Source organism: Natrix helvetica (assembly GCF_964273705.1).
Source record: "Natrix helvetica genome assembly, chromosome: 1".
NCBI lineage: Eukaryota > Metazoa > Chordata > Lepidosauria > Squamata > Natricidae > Natrix > Natrix helvetica.
The window spans coordinates 76,750,300-76,773,403 of NC_138548.1; the positions used below are offsets into that span (position 1 = coordinate 76,750,300).

At 44.9% G+C, this 23,104-nt stretch overlaps 1 long non-coding RNA gene across 1 annotated transcript in view; it reads right to left on the bottom strand.

Annotated features, from left to right (window-relative positions):
* Window positions 1–23,104, bottom strand: part of LOC309394594 — a 78,118-nt gene that overhangs the window by 2,725 nt on the left and 52,289 nt on the right. The window contains exon 2 of the long non-coding RNA XR_014175753.1: window positions 7,400–7,476. This is a non-coding gene — a long non-coding RNA (uncharacterized lncRNA). The remainder of the gene's footprint in view (window positions 1–7,399; window positions 7,477–23,104) is intronic.

Here is a 23,104-nt window from a genome sequence, read left to right on the forward strand (position 1 = left end):
TGTAATGTAAATAAAGCACTTGACAGTCCTTATTCTGCATCTTCAGGTTTACTGTGTTTTTTTTAAAACAGTAACCTTATTTTTACAAAAGATATCTCTGAAGCCACCATCAAATCAAAGACTATTAAATCTAGAGATTGCCCATCTCACTCACAGAACAATCATATATTTATCCCCAGTTGGCATCATGGTGATTCACAAAACAATAGTTGTTCTTCAGGTAAAACATTAAAGATCCATTATTATTCTGGTTGCTCTCTTCTATTCTTCTCTAGCTGCTCACTGCTCACTTTCAAATGTGACCAACATCTTCCAGCCATTTTTCTTTTGTGTTACGTGTTCTCTTTCTCCCATATGTTCTTCCAGTCCTATTCAGTTTCTGCTGTTAGTGGCTGTGCTGTTACTGTGTTACTGCACTGCAGATGGGGGTACATGGAGGACAGGTTATCTTTTTGGCTCTGAGTCTCCTTAGCCTGGCAATGTGTGTTGTGAGCCTTTATTTAGCAGTTTCTAGGGTAAATGGAATCAGGCCTTTTTATTTTTAAATAATTCCTCCAGCTGACAGAGCTGTCTTGATTTTAGCCTGTTCATTTTCTGTGGATGGGGTATGTATTCTTATTTTTCTTGATTATGAGGCCAAGCATTTCTAGGTTCACAACAGTTGTAGTGGCGCAATGCAGCGGTTGGTTCTGGATCCCATTGCAATCGTTACGGTTGCCATGAAGCCCGGCATCCTCCACATGAACACATGCAGCACACGCATGCATCCTTACCTCTTGCGATGCCTCCGCGATGCTCCAGCTGCTCAGCGGAGCGGAACGCAGACTCCGTGCACATGTGCGGAAGCGTTAAAGAGCTCAAATACAGGTAAGGAGCTAAGGCGGGCGGGTGGGCGTTCTGGAGCACCATACCAGCTCCCGTACCGGGGCGTACCACCTGCAACCCACCACTGGCGCAATGGTTAGAATGCAGTATCACAAGCTAATTCTGCCAACTGCCAGCAGTTCAATCCTGACTGTCTCAAGGTTGAGTCAAGTTCAAGTTTCAAGTTTATTTGATTTATAGACCGCCCCCTCTCCCCAAAGGGACTCGGGGCGGTGTACAGGAACCACATTAAAAAACCATATACATAATAAATACCCTTAAAACCAGATTAAACCTAAAGCCCTGTACAAATTGTTAAAAATTAAAACACAACCTAAAACCAACCCATCGAATTTAAAAATACAGGCTTGGGGTGGGAAGCTGGAATTAGGCCAGGCCGGCTAAATTGAACAGGTGGGTTTTTAGCTTCTTACGGAAGGAGCGGAGATCTGTAGTTGTTCTGATATCAGGGGGGAGGTCATTCCAGAGGGTCGGGCCCATCACAGAGAAGGCCCTTCCCCTGGGCGTCGCCTGCTGGCACAGCCTAGTGGACGGCACCCGGAGAAGTCCCTCTCTGTGTGAGCGAATCGGCCGAAGGGATGTATGGGGCAGGATGCGATCCCACAAATACCTAGGTCCTGTGCCATGGAGCGCTTTAAAGATGATAATCAGCACCTTGAAACGCACCCGAAAAGCCACAGGTAGCCAGTGCAGTCCGCGCAGGAGAGGTGTTACATGGGACTACCTAGCGGCTCCCAGAACTGCCCGCGCGGCCGCATTCTGGACCAACTGCAGCCTTCGGGTGCATCTCAAGGGGAGCCCCATGTAGAGAGCGTTACAGTAGTCCAGCCAGGACGTCACAAGCGCATGGGTGACTGTGCGAAGGGCGGCCCGGTCCAGTAGGGGACGCAGTTGGCGAACCGGGTGAAACGCCCCCCTAGCCACGGCTGTCACATGGTCGTCCATTGACAGCCGGGCATCTAGGAGGACGCCCAAATTGCGCACCCGATCCACGGGAGCCAGATGTTCGCCCCCAATGGCCAGTGATGGAATCAACTGGTTGAACCGGGGTGCCGGTAGCCACAGCCACTCCGTCTTGGACGGGTTGAGCTTGAGTCATCCTTCTGAGGTCAGTAAAATGAGGACCCAGATTGTTGAGGGTAATATACTGGCAATACACTGACTCTAAACTGCTTAGTGAGGGCGGGAGCACTATGAAGCAGTACATAAGCCTTAAGTGCTATTGCTATTACTGTGAGGGCTCTAGTGGCATCTTGTAGCATGGTACTTCTCCACTGAGCTTCAGCAACCAGTCTCAAATGACTAGGGCTAGTTTACATCATATAAGTTTTCAGGGCTTCTGCGCACGGAGTGTAAGGCACCTGTGCAACGCTCCACCGAGCAGCTGGAGCGTCGCGGGTGGTAAGTACGCATGCACATGCGTAGTTACGCACATTTGTGTGGTTGTTGCCCGGCCCCGTTGTACCGTACCAGTTGCACCGGGATCCGGAACCCACCACTGACATACATATACATGAATAGTTCACTTCAGATTTCCATGGAACTGCATGCACCAGTCCCTTCGTTTAAAGACAGCCTTCTAGATCTCCACTTATTTCTGGTTTCTGCCATTCTAAGTAGTGTCTGAAAACTTAGCATGCTCATGGCTTACTATTTGTTTATAAAAGATTAAAATGCACCAATCCCATCATAGGTCCCTGAAGGACTCTTCTTTCAGATTCCATGTTGAATAAGCTGTCTATTTATTCATATGCTTTATGTTTGTTTGCTTAAGCTTGTTAGAATTGGTAAAAGGATAAATCTTCGTCCAAGTACCCATAGACATTCTGAACTTCAAAAATGTCACGAGGAAGGATTTAATTTTGCCTTTGAGAAAGTTATGCTCTTCTTTCGCTCAGCAAGGTTTCTCTTTTTTTTAGGCTTAGTTGCACTTCGATTAGACTATTTTTTCTAACATGCCTGTTGCAGAAACTGACTGGTTTAGATCTCCCACATCCCTTTGAAAAATCACAGGGAGAAAATCCTTGAACAAGCATGGGGATCTTGAGTTTTGGATATTTGCTTGTGAGGGAAATTTCTTGTGCTTTCCGGTCATTATTGCTTTGTGTTCACATGGGATCAAAAACCTAGGTTCTTAAAAGGCAAACGTGATCCCATTGCCTGCCTCCTTTCTTGAGCTTGAATTATTTCTTCTAGACCAGAGGTGCCAGCCCTGGAATCATCTTTTTCGGTGGAGCTTCAGGGCTGCCATATTTAGTGCCTAGGAAAACAGGATGGGGGAATAACTGGGAGTGGTGGAAAATTAGCCATAACAACATTCGTTTCTCTGGGAGTCAGAGCATTCGGCCTGCACCTGGATTGGAGTGACTGGGAATTGTCTCCAGTTGGAATGGTGAATTGATTAGACTGTATGATGGACATGTGGGTGCAGGGGATGGCTCTTTGACTTTCTTTTGGGTGGGGAAAATCCGGAACTCTCAGATTCGGATTTTCCCAAATGTGCCATTATGACATCTCTAATAAAATGGAACTTGTAGGAACTTCAAGCCTTGGAGTGGTCTTTCATGGGGGGAGGGGGGGGTATTTGGAGCCCAGACAGTGTCGTCATGGTGTCGTCACGTGATGTATCGGGACTTTTTCCCCCTTCGCTAAACTGGGTGGGGCTGGGGCCAGCATGTGACACATTTGACACCACTATTCTAGACTCTGCTAAGCTATTATTTGTTCTTTTCAATTCTTAGAAAAAGCAGCAAAGGTTCTGTTTGGTAGTATTCCCTACAACATACAACGGTCACCTTTTAACTTTTTCTGCTCTGCATTGTTCCTCTTGTTGTCAATAGCCAGAGTCTCCTATTACTTTCTGCCTACATCACCTGCCTTGAGGAGCACTATGTAGAAAAGGTATGTTCATCTATTGCCAGCTGGTTTTGTCTCACAAAACTAAACTCAGGTCTGTTGCAAATTCCTTTGCAGTTGGAGACTTTATCACTTTTCATTTATAAACCTATTCAATCGCTAGACATAGCCCTGCATCTGTTTCTTACCTCCCTCCTACATAGACAGATAGGCCTTGTTTAACAACTACCTGTTGAGCAAACAAAAAATGAGGCGTGCAGAGGGTTTGGAAGGCCTGCAGAGTGCAAACACTATTTTTAAAATTTACCTCTTCCAAATCTTTGTGCGTTTTATACTCCGGTGCGTCTTATAGTGTGAAAAATATGATAATTCCTGTTCATATCAACTTGACTATCCTGGCTTTTCTAAAAATAAAACCTTTTTCAGTCTTTAGCCACAAGCCCTACTGCCCTGCTTACCTACACAAATACAACTCCAAAGTTGTGTGTGGAAATGTTGGTGCATCTTATACACCGAATATAGCCATTTTTGGCCTCCCAAAGTCCTGTCTCTGCATCCCATTTTTACTAAAAATGGGCAAAAAAACAGGTGGTTTTTCGCAAACACTGAGGCATTTTTGCCTTCCCCCGCCCCCAGAAGCACTCTGCAGGCTTCAGCAAGGCTGGGGGAAAGCAAAAATACCCATTTTGTGAAAACCGGGACATTTTCTGTCTGTTTTTTGCAAAAATGGGGGCCTTTTTGCCTTCCCCCAGCCCTGCTGAAGCCTGCAGAGTGCTCCTGGGGTCGGGGGAAGGCAAAACCTTTTTTTTCTTACTTACCTCTTCGAAATCTTGGTGCATCTTATACACTGGTGCGTTTTATAGTCCAAAAAAATACAGTAATTGTGGTTTATTCACTGAACCCTGTCTTACATGTGGAAAGTAGGAGTTTCATTTCTTCTGTGATGCTGCTGCATGTTTCCTAGTGTCTCTCTGCACAGAATGGTACATCCACATAGCGTCTTACAGTCCCCTTTTGAATCACACTGGGGCATCCCAACATATCTCTCCCTCGATGACCTGAAGAACACAACAACCGCTTTCCTCATAAAAGTAATTAAAGAACTTTTTATTATAGCTCATGATTGTTTTCTTGAATTAAGAATTAATCCCAGCATATGCTTGATAAAACATTTTCAGTTTCATGTAACTGCAGTCTTTTAGTTCTTTAGTTTACTTCACTGATATATCGTATATAAGAGTCACACGATTCTTTTCAAAGAGCATCAAAATCGTCGAGTATTCAAGCTTCAATTGACAAATATTTCTTTAATCTTTAAATCACCCAGTTTTTCCAAATTGCTGTTTTCCCTGTATGTTAAACATGATGACGAGAACTGCTAGTTTCTCCTTTTCGTTACTTTTCCCACCATAGAATTTTTGTGTGGCTTTCTGAAGGCCACCAGAGGACACCAGTGCTCTTTCGTGCACAACATGTATCTAAACACAACAGGCACAAGCTGACCAATGAAAGAGTGTTGCTTTACTTTCCTACTTGTTATTTAATGTTCATGCCAACACACCCATTACTATCTAGAGTAACACAGAAGCTGAGCCTACACAATTTTGCTTTTCACTTACAGAATCTCACAAGGCTTCCTTCCTCTCTCCACTCCCAATTGTACAGTGGATTTTTCCAAAAATTGCAGGGAAAAAGAGGAACTGTGGCAAAAATCATTTATCTCCAACAGTTTTTGAGCGGGCAGGTTTTGTTCACAGAAATGTTGCTTTGAAGCCACTCAAACTGGTTTTAGGAAGGGATCCCCGTTACAATGTTTTCAAAGGCACCCCTGAAATAGCGCATGATACAAATGCACTCTCCTTGCAGGCGCACAGATCATGCTTCGTATATTCAATAGCTATGCCCACATGCACTTCACAAGCCCGTATAAGATTCATAAAGATGTTAGAATACACCACAGATTTTTCTCCTTTCTGGTCCCCAAGGCCTTCCTATTCTTCTAAACCACCTATCCACTCACCCCTTGAAAGAAGCTGTAATGCGTTTTTCTCCTAGCTTTACACACACACACACACCACACAATTAATGGCAACCTCATAGCATTCAATCTTACCCTCGCTCTTCACTGTCTTACACCCACTCCCCCACTCCCAGCCCCCCTTCCCTCTCCTTTCTAACCTCTCCAATTTGTCTTTTGCAACATTATTGGAATAGAGGCTCATTTAGAAATAGCAGCGAAGGCACCATGAAATTGAGGGGTTAAGATGACCTTGTTTCCACCACTGGCTTGATGGAACTAAATTCTGGGCAGGGAAATTTAAAAAGATGTTTAACCACTAGATGGGACTCGTGCTGCAACTAAAGATTGATACTGCTGCAACTGCAAATACTTTTTTAAAAAGACTTAAAAATAGAACACAGGTTGTAAAGTTCAGTAGTTCACCTACAAGCAGCCACAATTAACGAGAAACAGATTGAGGTAGACTTTTCAGTTTTATGTTTTAGGGGAAAAATAAGGTACTTTCAAACAGAACAAAAAAAGGTTGAACAAGGGTTCGTATGCAAAATCGAAGTCAGACAGATGTAGAAGTAGAAAATGCATGTTGGCAGTGGTTTCTCTAGATTAAGTGTGGCTGTCGTAAGATTTCCACTAAGTAGACCTAAAACCCTGCGTGTATACAAAATGGAGAGGCAAAGGCAGCATAAATGCTAATGTGCCACATTTTGCTGATGTCGTCAATCCATCTTGTTTTAGGTCTCCTCCGTGGACACTTTTGATCAAGTGGGGCCAATTCTATGTCTATGACTAATGGAAATAAGATTGATAATTATAACCTATTTCTTTGAGATCAATTTTGATTATTTACTGACATCTCAATATGTTATCTACAGATTTTTGGTTTTGCAATAACTGTGATTAGTATCAATCTTCAGCCATATCACAATCTAATTATATAGTCCACTCAGATATTAACCCAGATCTGGGCATTTTACAGCCTGTGGGTCATCTCCGACTCTGTCCAGCCCAGAGTAGTAATGTGGGGCAGCAATGGCACCACACTCCACACCAGTCCTAATTTCTCATGTGGCCCCTTGGGAAAATTAATTGCCCACCCCTGTGCTCAGCCATTAAGCAAAAAGTAAATTCAGATTCAAAGCTGCATTTTTAAATTAACCAAAACTTGTAGTATGATATCAATACTTTTTCAATTTCAATCGAATATATTAACTTTTTAAGATAAAGTGCCTTTGATTTTAAAATAGTCCTACTCTTTGGAAACCTTACTGCACTACAACCTACTCAGGTACCAAATTCACTGAGTGTCTTCAGCTCCATCGACATCTCTCATTCTAACCTCTTAGGGCGGTTGGAACAATAAAATAAAGAATGAAAACATGAACTCCTTGATGGAAGGTTATTATGCAAACATCAGAATTAAAACACAGACACAAATGATTGCATATAACCGCATTACTTTTTACAACCTGCAAACCAGAGGAAGTCACTGAAACTAAGCTTGAACACTAGATGCCAAGTTTTAGAGAAGCTGCAGCTTCTGAATGTCTCTAGGGACAGGCCCACATATAAATCATAATAGCGTAGAGGGGAAACAAATTAATGTCACAGACTTCACACATTCGCAACATTATCACTTACAATATTTAACTTGATGCTAGAAACAACTTTCTCCTGGGTAGGCAAAGCTGGGGGCGCTTCCAAGATGCAAAGTTCACCTTTTAAGAGAAGAAAAGGTCATTGTCATTAGAATATACTCACTGAACTTCAACTTCCATATTCTTCTCCTGCTTTTGCTTAGAAAGTTCACAGCTGTTTTTTTTCCATCTTGCGCATCTAAAATAAACATTTCAGAGAAGAAAGAGGCAACATGCTGGGATAAAAAAGAAAACCTACTCAATGGTTCATTTCTTTTCCCTGTTTTAGTGAACACTATTTTATTTACGTCATTTTAAAAATGACATATTTATCTTCATTCTTTTTCACAATATTTAAAGAATGGAAAAGCCAGTCTGCCACTGACCATCTACTTACTGGCTATATATATGTGTGTGTAGCATACTAACCATCCTGTGGTTGGACTCCTTTTGGCTTATCATGTTGTGTAACTTCAGTCATTTGAGGTTTCTTGAATTAACTATAGTTAAACTGTGACTCAACTTCTGCATTCAAATATTTGAATGCTGATCATAAAGTTATTTGTTTTTGCTTTCTATAGTATGTGAACCCATCTTAAGAGAGAAACTATGGTTTATAACACATACTAATATAGCCATATTTCTTTCTTTTAATTGAAGGGGCAAAATCCAAGTGTAAGGACTTAACTGCTGTCCAACTTCAGTTAATGACAAGGAACAACTGCTTTTTTTAAAAAAAATGACAGAAGATTCTTATTTCTATAGAAATCGACTGGGGCAAAAGACAGCAAGCAACATTTTACTGTCAAATACTTTTGGCCATCCCCCCAAATATTCAATTAAAAACTAAACCAGAAGCCATCATATGCAAACACTGTACATATATCAGCTGGCAGAGTATTTGTGGAAGAGAGAAGAAACATTGATGAACTGGCACAAGTTTCATAAGGTTCCAGCTCATTTTTAATTTAATATTTTAAAAATAAACTAGTTGTGGGCAAAACCTTTTTTCTAGAATGTTGGTAAAAGTAAATATTTGTATGGGGCAAACTAATAAATTTTTACACTGCATGATGTAATAGCAAAGGAAGGTGAATGAACTGATACCCTGTTGATGAAATGCCTTTTGTTTGTACATTTTAAGCCAATCAATCTTACTGTTCCAGCAAAGTTAAACCAAGAGAATGCAGTTAGTAATTAACCCTACTTGGAATTGTCTTACCCCCAAAACTACCAATTTATTTAACTACAGCTTAGAAAAGGTGATTCCCCAAAACCTCTACAAATGTCTTAGTTTTTTATCTGTAAATAAGGTGCTTAACAACACATTGTGGGGAGGGGGGAGAAGGACAGTTGTAAATAAGACCTGGAATCGTAAATGGACATTGATTCAGACATGTAGGCTGAGAAAAAGTCCAGTACTTAACTTAGGGAACATACTTTTTATGTTCAGGACAAACTCTTATAAAACTGAAAGAATGGCAGATTCTCATCCATCCCCAACTTCCTATAAGTAGAAATAAACACACACCCCAAAAATTCCTTGAAATGGTACACAAGAGAGTTCACTAAGAAGGTACTGTACAACTACTGTTTTTTTTTTAAATCTTGACCTGATTGGCCATTCCTGTCCAACCTGAAAGCTTTGGCTCTGTGACAATCCCCCTCAAACAGATGCTCCCCCAAAACATCTGGTAAATTGGCCCTATGCTGAATGGCCTGAATGGATGAAATTCTTCTCCCCACCCCACTCCTCCAGCCTCTCCCATGTAATCTTATTTATACAATATCACAGCTGGCAATAAACTAGACTGAGCCTTTATCATTCCAAGAGTTTTTAAGAACAGATGTTTAATCATTACAAAGTTTATGAAATGCTGATTAGACCCAGGGCATTAAAAATGTAGGATTTTTCTTAACTAGGCTGGTTTTCGATTATCCCTTTCATTCTGTGAAATTGTGGCGGGAGGGTGGGAGGGTGGGAGGGAGGGAGGGAGGAAGGAAGGGAAGGAAGGAAGGAAGGAAGGAAGGAAGGAAGGAAGGAAGGAAGGAAGGAAGGAAGGAAGGAAGGAAGGAGTGAACAATTTTGGGTTGGAATGAAGGAGTTATCTATCCTTATTCCAGAGGTGGCCCAGATTTTTTCCAATCATTTTTCTGCAATAAATTGTAAGCATGTGCTGAAATCCCAAGGCTTACTATAAATTTTTCATCTTTACCTTTGTATTCTCAAAAAAAATGAGGTCTGTTCTAAGAAAGCAGGAGGAAGAGTAAGGAGATGACTGCTTTTAACATCTAGGCAGGTGGTCAAGAGGACCTATTTTTAACCATCTTTGCTTTTGATAATTTGTTGTACCCTACTCCCACCCTCCGGGCAACAATAACTTGCAACTAAACATTTCCAATAATTATCATTCCTGCACATCACCTTGGAAGAATTTGAGCTCATTCCTTCTTATAGAACAGCATTAACTCAGGGATGTTATGGACTTCCATGAACTGCCCACTTCAGGTCCTTCCACAACATTTCCATAGGATGAAGGAAGTTTGACTTGGCCATTCCAAAACATTAACTTTCTCTGGTTTAACTATTCTTTGATGTCTTGCTGCATGTCCACTTTCTCTTCAGCTTCAGTTCACAGACAGAATTCATAGTTCCATGCATGGCACATTTTAGAATTTATAGTTCCCCAACAATGGTCAAGGCAGAAAAGCAAGCCCAAATCATGATACTGCCATCACCATGTTTCACAGACGGAATAAGGTTTTCATGCTAGAAAATCTTTCACCACACTTCATGCTTTTTATTCAAGCCAAAAAGTTCGATTTGGTTTAACTTATATGCAGAGCACATCATGAGAAAGGCGGGGCTAGATGAATCAATTAAGATTGCCGGGAGAAATATGACAGAATGGCAGAAAGTGAAGAGGATCTAAACAGCCTCTTGATGCGGGTGAAGAAGAGTGCAAATGTTTGCTTGAAACTCAACATTAAGAAAACTAAGATCATGGCATCCAATTCCTCTCAATTCCTGGCAAATAGATGGGGAAGAAATGGAGGTAGTGACAGACTTCATTTTCCTGGCCTCCAAGATCACCGGAGATGTGGACTGCAGCCAAGAAATTAAAAGACGCTTGCTCCTAGGGAGGAAAGCTATGGCAAATCTAGACAGCATACTAAAAAGCAGAGACATCACCCTGCCAACAATAGTGTGTATAGTCAAGGCTATGGTTTTCCCAGTTGCAATGTATGGCTATGAAAGTTGGGCCATAAGAAAGGCTGAGCACCAAAGAATTAAAGCCTTTGAATTATGGTGCTGCAGAAGACTCCTGCGAGTCCCTAGGACTGAAAGACAATCAAACTGGTCAGTCCTAGAGGAGATCAACCTTGACTGCTCTTTAGAAGGCCAGAACATGAAGATGAAACTCAAATACTTTGGCCACCTAATGAGAAGGAAGGAGTCATTGGAGAAGAGCCTAATGCTGGGAAAGATTGAGAGCAAAACAAGAATGGGACAACAGAGAATGAGGTAGCTGGATGGAGTCAACGAAACAGTAGGTTTGAGCTTAAATGGACTCTAGAGGATGGTAGAGAAGAGGAAGGCCTGGAGGAATGTTGTCCATAGTGTCAGACACGACTTCACAACTAACAACAACAACAACAACATCCACAGAACATTTTTCCAATAGCCTTCTGGCTTATCCACATGGTCTTTTACAAATTGTTGACCAGGTATGTCCAACCTGTGGCTAATGGGTTGCAAACAGCCCTGGACAGCTAGTAACGTGACCCCACATTTTAACATTATTATGTAATTTATGTACATTATTATATATTTTATATGCAGTCCAAGGTAACTCTTCTGCACTCAAGGTGGCCTAGGCAAGCCAAAAGGTTAAACACATATGCTGTAGATTGCCAGCAGTATTATTTCTGGAGAGTAGCAGATTCCCTCTTGACTCTAATTTTCCCTTTTAATAATCTGATAATTCCAGAGATTGACCATTGGCTTACCTGAAGGGTCCTTTTCTGTACACCGCGGGAGAGTCCAAGCAATGGGTTAATTCAGTCTGCTTGCCCTTAGGACTGAGGAACTATTTTTCCTTTAGCCACACCTCCTCCTGGTGTGCTCAATCCCCCAGAATTCTTAGAAAGAGTCAGTTCGTGCGGACGGAGCGAAGCGTCCAAGATGATGTACTGTTGACACGAAGAACCCGAATCCCGGCCTTGAGAGCCAGGGTGGGTTGGACTCTCCCGCGGTGTACAGAAAAGGACCCTTCAGGTAAGCCAATGGTCATTTTCCTGTACACCGCTTGGAGAGTCCAAGCAATGGGACATACCCAAGTTATTGTCCATCTGGGCGGGCAGAAGAAGGCTCCCGGGATTCGGTCTCTGACACAACCGCCTGGAGCACACGCCTGCCGAAGGACACCTCAGCCGAGGCGAAAATGTCCAATTTATAGTGTCGCACAAATGGAGAAGGAGAGGACCACGTAGCGGCCCTGCAGATGTCCAGGATCGAGGCCTGGGTGGCCCAGGCCGCGGAGGTGGCAGCACTTCGTGTGGAGTGTGCAGTGATGCCGCGCGGAACGGCCTTGGATTGACTTTCATAGGCAGTCGCAATGCAGGCACGAAGCCACCTGCCAATTGTGGAGGAAGAGACCTTCTTCCCTAGGGAACCAGGCTGGAAGGAGAGGAAAAGAGCCTCTGACTTCCTGAATTCCGCAGTACGAGCGATGTAGACCTTCAGGGCCCTCCTGACATCAAGATTGTGCCAGGATCGCTCTCTGGGATGCGACGGATGAGGACAAAAATTTGGCAACACAATGTCTTGCGCTCTATGGAACCATGAATTTACTTTGGGGGTAAAGGTCGGGTCCAGCCTCAAAATGACCCTGTCAGGGTGGATGACGCACAGATCCTGGCGAACAGAAAGAGCCGCCAGTTCCGAAATCCGGCGAGCTGACGTGATGGCAATCAAGAAGGCCGTCTTCAGCGTCAGGAATCGAAGAGAAGTAGTGCGTAGAGGCTCGAATGGAGGGCCAGAGAGGGCCCGCAGGACCACGGACAGCTGCCAAGTGGGGTAGCGATGAACGGTGGGAGGGCGAAGGTTAGAGGCGCCCTTGAGGAAAAGGCGCACCTTCGGAATTTTGCTGAGAGGCAAAAGGTGGTCGCCCGACCAGACGGTGGACAAGGCCGCCACTTGGCGCCGAAGGGTGTTCGGGGCCAGGCCTTTGTTGAGCCCCGCTTGAAGGAAGTCAAGTACTCTGGAAACAGGCGCGGTCGTCGGCTCGATAAGCAGCTCCTCACACCACTTGGCGAAGGCGGCCCAGGACGCATCATAAATCCTGGTGGTTGAAGGGCGTCTCGCCGCCTGAATGGTGTTCACTACCTCCTCCGACAGGCCTTGGCCTTTTAGTTGGTCCCCCTCAAGTGCCAGACGGCCAACTGGAGCCACTGGGGCTCTGGATGAATCACGGCCCCCTGGCTGAGGGAGATCTGGTCCGGAGGAATGCGCCACGGAGGAGACACCGACAGGTGGACAAGGTCGGCGAACCACGACCTGCGGGGCCAATGCGGGGCCACGAGGAGGACCTCCGCTCCCTCTGCGATGACTTTGGAGATGAATTGAGGAAGGAGAGGCAGGGGAGGGAAGGCATACAGTAGCTCGCGGGGCCACTTGCAACGCAGTGCATCTGTCCCCTCCGCCCCTGGGGTGAAGAACCGGGAGTAGAAGCGGTCGAGCTGCTTGTTGTCCCTGGACGCAAACAGGTCTACGGCCAGAGTCCCGAATCTGTCGGACATCTGGTGGAACAGGCGAGGGTCCAGTTTCCACTCCGCAGGATCTATGGTCGTCCTGCTCAACCAGTCTGCCTGTGTGTTGTCCACTCCGGAGATATGGTCGGAGCGGAGGGATTCCAGATGGCGCTCCGCCCAGCGGCCCAGGGACTCCGCCTCTCTCATCAGTGCTCTGGATCTGGTGCCGCCCTGGCGGTTGATGTGGGCCTTGGTGGCCACATTGTCCGTCATCAGAAGCACATGTTGACGATGGATGGACCGGCTGAAATGGCGCAGGGCCAGGCGAGCAGCTCTCAGTTCCAGCAGGTTGATGCTGTAGCTGGTTTCTACTTGGGACCACTTGCCCTGGACAACCAGGGACTCCATGTGGGCTCCCCAGCCGGAGAGGCTGGCGTCTGTGGTGATGATCAACCTCTCGGGCTCCTTGAATAGGTGACCCTTGAGGATGGCCGGAGAAACCCACCAGCGGAGAGACCTCTTCACGTCCGGCGTAACTCGAATCGGCCTGGTAGAGTTGCTCCTGGATGCCCTCTGGTGCGGCAGCAGCAGCCACTGAAGAGCCCTGTAATGCAGGCGTGCCCACGGCACGATGGAAATGCAGGAGATCATTTTTCCCAGCAGCTGCGACAGAAGGACCACTGGAGCCTGCCTCAAGCTCATCACCTTGTGGGTCATGGACCTTAGACCGGCCAACCTGTCTCGGGAGAGGAAAGCCCTGCACAAGTTGGTATCTATCACCGCCCCCAGGTGTACAAGTCTGTTTGTTGGAGTGAGATGGCTCTTCTCTATGTTTAGAGTGAAGCCGTGATTTCTGAGGGATCTCATAGTGGTTTGGAGATCCCGCAGGGCCTGCTGCCTGGACGACGACTGGATAAGGATGTCGTCCAGGTAGCACTGGAGCCTTATGGGCCTGCGTCTTAGCTGGGCCGCCACTACCGCCAGCACTTTGGTAAACGTCCGAGGAGCGGACGAGAGGCCAAATGGGAGAGCTTTGTACTGGAAGTGGCGACCTGCATAATAGAAGCGCAGGAACTTCCTGTGCTGAGGACGGATGGGGATGTGGAGGTATGCCTCTTTGAGATCTATAGATGTGAGTAGATCTCCCTGTCGAATCCCCGCCAGAATGGTCTGCAGTGACTGCATCTTGAACCTCCGGTAGGCGATATGCCTGTTGAGGTTTTTGAGGTCCAAGATGGCTCTCCACCCCCCCGAGTTCTTTGGCACCAGGAAGAGGATGGAGTAAAACCCCCTCCCCTCTTCGCCCTGGGGAACTGGTTCCACGGCCCTGATGTCTAGGAGATGACTGACTTCCTGGTCCATACGCTCCCTCTTTTGGGGGCAGGATGGGACAGGGCACCGGATGAAGGTCCGGGGGGGGAGGGACAGGAACTCCAGAGAGAGGCCTTCCCTGACTATCTGCAGAACCCAAGCGTCCTCAGTGTTCTGGGCCCAATGGGAGGCAAACAGCTGGAGGCGACCCCCGATGGGCGCCGAGCCCGGGCAGTCACTTTGACTTACGGAACGGCCTGTTGGAGGCCCCACCACGGTTATACTTGCGGAAGCCGAACTGCTGCCTGCCTCTGTCCCGAAAGGGCGCCCTGTCCTGGGATCTGTCGCCCTGCTGACCGAAGGACCTATTGGAGGGAGAGAAGGAAGAGGCAGAGGTGGAAGGCTCAGAGGCACGAAAGGACTGCCTCCTAGAATAGGGAGCGGTCTTACGTTCCTGCTTTTTGTTTAGAGAAGGGAGGATCTTCCTCTTGTCCTTGGACTCGATGAGGAGAGGATCCAGGGACTCGCCAAATAATTTGGACCCCTTAAAGGGGGCGGAAGCCAGTTTCCACTTGTTTTTCTGGTCCGCTTGCCAATGTCGGAGCCAGATCAGCCGGCGAGAAGTTATATTAGAGCCGAGTGCCCTGGAGGCAAATTTAGTGGCATTAAGGGATGCATCAGCGGCATACTGGGAGGCCGCGATTATTTTGGACACGTCCTGGTGGAGGCGGACGTCTCCCGCCGGGAGCTTGGTTAGGAGCTCGCGCAGCCAGATCACAGAGGCCCTATTGAAAAAGGAGGCGGATGAAGCGGCCCTGATGGCCCAGGCAGCCGCCAGGTGGGTTTTGTGGCACGCCCTTTCCGCCTTCTTGTCCTCCGCCTTAAGGCCTTCCAGGAGGTCAGCTGGTAGGGAGGAGTTGGAGGTGAGCGCAGCGATGGGCGGGTCGACAGTGGGAAGGGCCAGAAGGTCCTCCAGCACTGGCTCCATAGTATAAAGCTTCCTATCTACCCCACTGGGAGAGGACTGCGTGGCTGGCTGAGCCCACTGGCACTGGATTAGGTCGAGAAACAGCCCCGGGACCGGAACCAGCTCTTGTTGGGGTGCTGGGACATCAAACATGACCGCATTGGGATTAGCCGGAGTGGCATCTGCCGCCGGCGCGGTCGGTTTGGGCTTGATCCCCACCCTGGTGGCAGCCTTGACCTTGTGAAGGACAGATTTGAAAAGGCTGGGCTTGAACAGACCCGCAAAGGCGGGCGCTTCAGGGGGAAGGTCCTCGTCGTCCGAGAGACCTAGCACCTCCAGGTCAGGGTCCTCAATGGCAGAGGCCTCGCTGACCACCGAGGATTCCAGGGAAGGATGGCGAGCACGCTTGCTTGGAGGGGGAACTACCTGATCAGGTTTGGGACCCCTAGGGGCCACTGCAGTGGGACTCTTAAATTTCATGGCCTCCGTGATGCCCTTGGCAATGGCACGGGCCATTAATTCCTGCATGCGGGGAGATAACTCCTCAGAGTCAGAATCAGGATCCAAGCCCTCCTCTAGGGGGGGTGAAGCCCCCTGCATATCATCTATGCTAGCATCCCCAGGGAGAGGAGCCTGCTCACAGGCCCAAGAGGGTGCCGGGGAAGCCGGCTCTACAAATGACCTATTCGGGGATAGGTCCTGGGACTCCACCTCCTCGGCGAGGACCATCTGGAGATCCTCCCGGGAAGGAGGGATTCCTGAGAGGGACTGCTCCCTGTCTGCCTGGCGTCTGGCCTTCTCAAACTGCTTGTCAAGGGCCCGCTGGCGCCTTTCCGCATCCTTGGCCTCAGCCACAGAAGGGGTTCTGGAACGCTGTTTCCCAGAGCTACCCCCACCACTCTTGCCCGCACCCCCACTCCCCGATGAGGAGGAACCCTTGCTAGGGGCCTGCGAGAGGCTCGGCCTAGTATCTTGGGAATCGGGGGGACTGGGCAGGTCCATAGTCAATGACCACACAAGATGGAGCAAGGCTATGATAAGGCAGAAGGGGAGAGAGAGACTGGTTGCTGCAAGGGGAAACAAAACGAAAGGATTCGTTAAAATTGCCATATGCACAGTAATTGAATCAATACGTATGAAATTATCCCATGCTTAATACCAGTCGGAGGCCCAGGGGTAGGATTGGGGCCTGCACCGAGGTGCAAGGCTCCGCAGGAGAAGCAGGGAGGAGAATGACTATAAAAAAGCTTTGGCCTGCGCTTACTTAGGCCTCCTCCCTGAGCCGGTATGATGACCGTTGGAATGGCACAGGAACCAGCGCCGCTCGCAAAAATAGACAAAAGGCGAAGGTGGCGATCCTAGCCCGAGAAACCCTTGCTAGGCCCTGCCACCTCCAGCGGTCTCCTGATAACGAGGCTGATGCAAAATGGCGGCCATGGCTGGGCGCGCTTATTTTCGCGCCTAAAATGGCCGCCGCAACAGCGTGGGGCTAAGGGAGAGCGAGGAGCGAACGCGCCTTGAATGGCGATGATCGCCCACTCCTCCCTGCGGCAGAGGTCCTCTAGCAGGCCGGGAACGAAAAATACTTCGTTTAAAACAACAAACGGGGGGCCTGGGGACGTAGGAGCCTCGCCGCTGCAGCCGCGCCGTTTTAAACGACAAGCGGCAGGCCTCCGAAGCCGTCCCATGAGGATCGGCTGAGGGGCACCCCCCACCACCTTCCAGCTTACCTCCTGGCCTTCAAATGCAATTTCTGCTGGAGAGAAGCGCAGCAATGAAGAGAGAAACGTCTCACAAGGTTGGGGAATGTTAGGAAATAGAAATAAAACGCAAATAGAGAGTCCAAGCCAAAAAAAGGATTAATTTAGCTCAGAGCTCTAACTAATTACGTCCAAACGGGCTGACTGAGGAAGAATTCTGGGGGATTGAGCACACCAGGAGGAGGTGTGGCTAAAGGAAAAATAGTTCCTCAGTCCTAAGGGCAAGCAGACTGAATTAACCCATTGCTTGGACTCTCCAAGCGGTGTACAGGAAAATCACACACTTTTGCCATACATAAAGAGGTAACTTTGGTTCATTTTTCTCAATAAATAAGCAACTACAGATAGTTCTTGACTTACATAAATGTTTAAGTACATAAATGTAAAAGACCCTTGCACCCCTAACCCTTTAGAAAAAAAATTCCAGGAGTGTTCAAACTTGACAGCTTTAAGACTTGTAGACTTCAACTCCCAGAATTCCTCCTCTCGCTCTTCATCTTGATGATGTGCGGAGGGGGGGGAGGGAGCTGGAATCGGTTCTAAATGACACTGTAGATTTGTGGAGGTTAGAACTGGCAGGAACCCACCCCTGGTGTGAATGGCACTGCTGTCAGTTTTACTGAGTGTTAGCCATAAAGAAAATGGGGAAAGAAACAATTGCCATCTGCTTTCCAGGCATAACTGAGAAGGGATGCAAAAACTGCAAGGAAAAGATAAGCACACCTTCCCTAGTACTGTAAAATTGTATCAACTGGTTATCCAGGGCTGTGACAAAAATAACATATTTTTCACAATTGGCACGTCTTTCCTCTCCTTTACTACTGCCAGAACTACAACATAGTATTCACTGTGGGTTCACTTATGCTGTTCAATGCTGTTTTATATGTGGAAGATAAGATTCTAACCATGTTGCTGGGAAGCTTATCTTCCTAGTTTTCTTCTGTCTACATCAGGGGTGTCCAAACTTGGGAACTTTAAGACTTGTGGACTTCAACTCCCAGAATTCCCCAGCCAGCCATGCTGGCTGGGGAATTCTGGGAGTTGAAGTCCACAAGTCTTAAAGTTCCCAAGTTTGGACACCCCTGGTCTACATCAACCTATAATATCCTTTCTGCCTCTCCCCCCTCCCCCCATTTGCAAAACAGACAAGCATGGATATTCTAACTGATGCAATTTTTTTATTTCTTTTTTCTTGTTTATATAACTCCAAAACTCAAAACGAGAAGTACATTAGTAGTTTGATGGCTTTCCTGACAGTGTATGAAATGCTTTAGAAAAGTTTATACAGAAAATTTGCGCTTGTAACTTTCGTCAGAGCTCTGGAACTCGAAAGGGCTACTTCAGCCATCTTCTGAGTTTGTCTTGTCATTTTCAGTTCAAACATCTATAGTCTTTTATAAACAAGAAATCCCCCAGCGTACTGCAATTCCAGAACAAGAAACAAGGAGACACATACATGCACTCAAATGAGTATATCACTGCAATACTAGCATATGCCATATGAGAGTGACTGAACACATGAGAACCTCAAACTCTTGTAACTATGCACAAGATGCAACTTTGCATGGAAGTCTTTTTGGCCACAAAAGTCCCCATATTTGGGGACTTCTTCATGTACATAAAAAAGAGAAGCTAAAATTCAACACTCTGTAAAATTTGAACAATTAAATGTACTGACCATTAAAATCAGTCTAGACATTACTAAGTCACAGGGAAGTAAAGATTTGTTAGTTTACTCAAAACAAGTTTATTATCAAGTTAAACATACAAGGGAAGGGAAGGAATGGAATTGAGTTGTCGGTTGTTTTTAATTTGGCATCCCCTTAATTGCGCTCTGCTTCCTATCCATTGTTCAGCTGTTCTGTAAAACTATTCTAGTCGCAGAAGCAGCATATGCCTTTGATTCTTTAAATTTTAAAACTCCAGAGGATGTCTTGAAGAGAACCCCTTGGCCTCTTTCTGCCCAGACTGACTAGTTGCAACACAATTCTTGCCACACCTTAATCATATACTATGAGCCATATCTTGAACCTAAATCTGTTTGGCTTCCCCATACATAGTATCCCATGTTTTTCAACAATTTTTACTATGTCTTGCTTAGTGCAACTTTTCTTCTTGATTTTTGAAAAGTTCTTCTCACATCCAAGTTCACTGTTCAAGGCTTCGGTAAAGTCTTGTATCATTTGAAGTAACATCTCTGTTTTTCTCCCAAAACACTGTGGAGGAAGCAATGCTGTAGCCTATATATACTAATAAAATCAAGAATACATAAACTAAAGAGAGATGCTAACAAAATGGATCAGATCTAGGTAGCATTCCTGCCCAGATTAAACAAAGTAAAAAGGGGGAATGAACAGCACCAATGAAGGAAAAGTTAAAGAGAGAAATGTGCTATCTGGAGTGTTGGAATATTTCATTAGAGCCTTGCATGTGATTAGTTAAGGACAAAAGCTCTGCAATGTTTGAGGAGCCAGTTGGACTTTGTCAACAGAGTTGCATCATTTATGTACAATCAAGAGATGTTGTCATATGTAAAAATTCAGACTTTCAAAGGAAAGACTGGGAGGAGTTTAATTAATGAAAGCCTAATTAGCTACCGTATTTTTCAGAGTATAAGACGCACCAAAGTATAAGAAGCACCAAGGTTTTGAAGGCAAATTAAAAAAAAAAAGTCTCTGCAAACCTCCCCCAAACAGCCTGTTTTTCATGAAAATGGACCTCCCCCCCCCCAAAAAAAGAGGCATGAATAGTCTTTAGGGGGCTTGCAGAGTGCCCCTGGGGGGTAGCCCCCCCAAAAAAGGAGCAAAAAATGGTCCATTTTTTGTGAAAACGGGCCTGTTTTTTGTCACAAAAAATGCATGCATAGCCTTTAGGAGGCTTATAGAGTACTACTGCGGGCTGGGGGGGGGGGCAAAATTGAACAAAAAAGACCCGTTTTTCACTCGTTTCTCCCCTTCCCAGTGCCCAGGAGCACTCTAAAAGCCTTCTACAGGCTCTGCATGGCCATTTTGGTGAAGGGTGCGGGGTTTCTGGAGGCAAAAAATGCTGTATTCAGTGTATAAGACGCACCCAGATTTTCAGCCTCTTTTTGAGGGAAAAAGGTGCATCTTATACTCCCCAAAAAACGGTATATATTTCTGCCCATAAAGGAAAAATTTAAAAAAATCTGACTGTCTTTATCAATACTTTTCTAGTCTCAATACTTCATATTTCCCCCCACTAAAACACTAATTTTAAAATAAGTTTTTAAATAAACTAATGCAAAGAAAACTCAAACTAACTAAGTTTTGTCATAAAGTTAGAAAACAGATTTTAAAACTTTCCATATATTTTTTTTTCCTTTTGGTTCTGTACTCCATGCTTTAACTTTAGAATCCATTAAGATTAGCGTAAGATGTACGTATTAGAAAATACATGAAAAAACATTCCAGAAATATTATGGCCCATTCAAAGGCAGGGAGGAAGACACAATATTCCTTATTGCATGAATGCTCACTGTATCATCTAGAATCCATCTTCTATTTATTTTGTCACACTTCCATCCAGCTTGCAAAGAATTTATAGCTGCCCACATTTCATTTTTTAGCTTCTATCTTACAGTTCTGACAACCAAACATCTGTAATTTGCTGGATTAGCAAGCACCAACTTTGATTTTGTGGTTTTAATATATACAGCACAGGGGTTGGTTCCTGCCAGTTCTAACCTCTTCTATAGAAGAGGTTCCACAAATCTACAGTGCCGTTTAGAACCAGTTTCAGGTCCCTCCCCCCGCCCGTCCGCACATCATCAAGATGAAGAACGAGAGGAGGAATTCTGGGTGTTGAAGTCTACAAGTCTTAAAGCTGTCAAGTTTGAACACCGCTGGTGTTTTTTTTTCTAAAGGGTTAGGGGTGCAAGAGTCTTGTAACTTGACAGCTTTAAGACTTACACACTTCAATGCCAGAGTTCCTGAGCCAACATGACTGGAGAAAGAATTCTGGGAGTTGAAGTCCACAAGTCTTAAAGCTGTCAAGTTTGAACAGCCCTGAGGTTTTTTTTCTAAAGGGTTAGGGGTGCAAGGGTCTTGTAACTTGACAGCTTTAAGACTTTAATGCCAGAGTTTCTGAGCCAACATTTTAGTTGCTAAGCAAGAGCGTTGTTAAGTGAGTTTCACATTTTACAAGTTGGCCACGCCCACTCAGTCACATGACTGCCAAGCCACTCCCACCCGGTCACATGGCTGGCAAGCCACTCCCACCTGGTCACATGGCTGGTAAACCACTCCCATCCAGTCACATGGCTGGCAAGCCACACCCACAAAGCAGGCCACACCTACAGAAGAGGTTCTAAAAAAATTTGAAACCCACCACTGATACAGCACTACAGTACTGTAGAAACTAGACTTCACTTGATATAGCAAGTATTTTTTTATGGCAATTCACATACCACATACACACGCAAACTTATACCTGCGTACATACCCTATTTGCCCATCTGCTACTCTCTTCTGGCGTAATCAATGTTATGCAAAAATAATAATAATTTTATGTTAAATGTAAAACAAAGAAACTGAAAACGTGAGATGAACAAAAAGGAAATATAGCCAAATTTATTTTATATCAATACCATCTATTTGCATATCTCCAATTTTTTTCTATCTTATAAAGCCTTCTTGCTTTTACGGTGTCCATACAGCAAGTTGTACATTGCATACATATATATGTATATTTAAAGTTCTCAGCTCTCTCTTTTGAGACTCTCATCAACCCCATCCAACTGCTTTGGTCTTTAACTTCTCAACCCATTCATCCTTTTTTCATGTGTGATTTATTATTGGATCCTCATTCATTATTTCTATATGACTAAACCACTTCAATATTCTTTTGTACTGGGCACTCGTGTTTTTGTTCAATTCATCTTCAGTATCCATTCTCTAGTGACCTTATCTCTTCTTATTTTATTGCAAACATTTATTGAGTAGTTTCTTGCTTTCATCCCCTTAGCCCCAATATATATTTCTATTTCATATAAGACAGTAGAGGCAGAACATAGTTTTATACACAAGCCATTTTCACTTCTGACAAACATTCATGCCTTTGCACATTTAAAACAATTCTCCATTCATTTCTCCAGGAAAACATTTTACCAAATTATACAAATTCATCTGCTTACTCTAATTTTTCAATATATCTCTGTGTGTATAAGTATATACTGTATATATAGTATAAACATGTGTTTGGATCTCAGTGTGTGTGTGTGTGCCAATTTGCCATTATTCACTCTATCTTCCCTGTCAAAAAAAACTACTTCAGTCTTTAACTCATTAATTTTCCGATCCAGACTTCCTCTTGCATCATACAACTAATATTTACTGGAAATTATTCACATGCTTAATCAATAACATGGCATTCTCTGCATACAAAAGTACACACACCTTGACATCCTGATCAACAAACCTCTAATATAATTGCAAGCATTTCTTATACATTTATCCATAAGTTATCAGATGCCCTTGTCTTACTTCCTCCTAAATGTCAAACTGTTTGCTGAATTTTCCTTTTGTGTGTGTCTGGGTGCCTTTGAGTCAATGACTGCATGGACAAGGGCTTGCAGTTTTCCTGGGAACATCTTTCAGACATAGTCAATGAGAAATAAACTCCATAATTTAACATTCTTTCAACATTCTTGTAGCATTCATAATTTCCTTTTCATCATTTTTTTTCTTGGACCTTGACATTTATAGCACTTGTTTCAATTCCATTTTCTGACATATCACTATCATTCTAACACAACTCTTTAATATACTTCTTTTAATATTCCCTCACTTCAAATTACTTCTGCATTTTTAATTCCATTCATTCCACTGAAGGCTCCTTCATTTGTTCTTTCACTCACACCTAAAATGCATACTACTATCCAATATATACTGCATTAGGA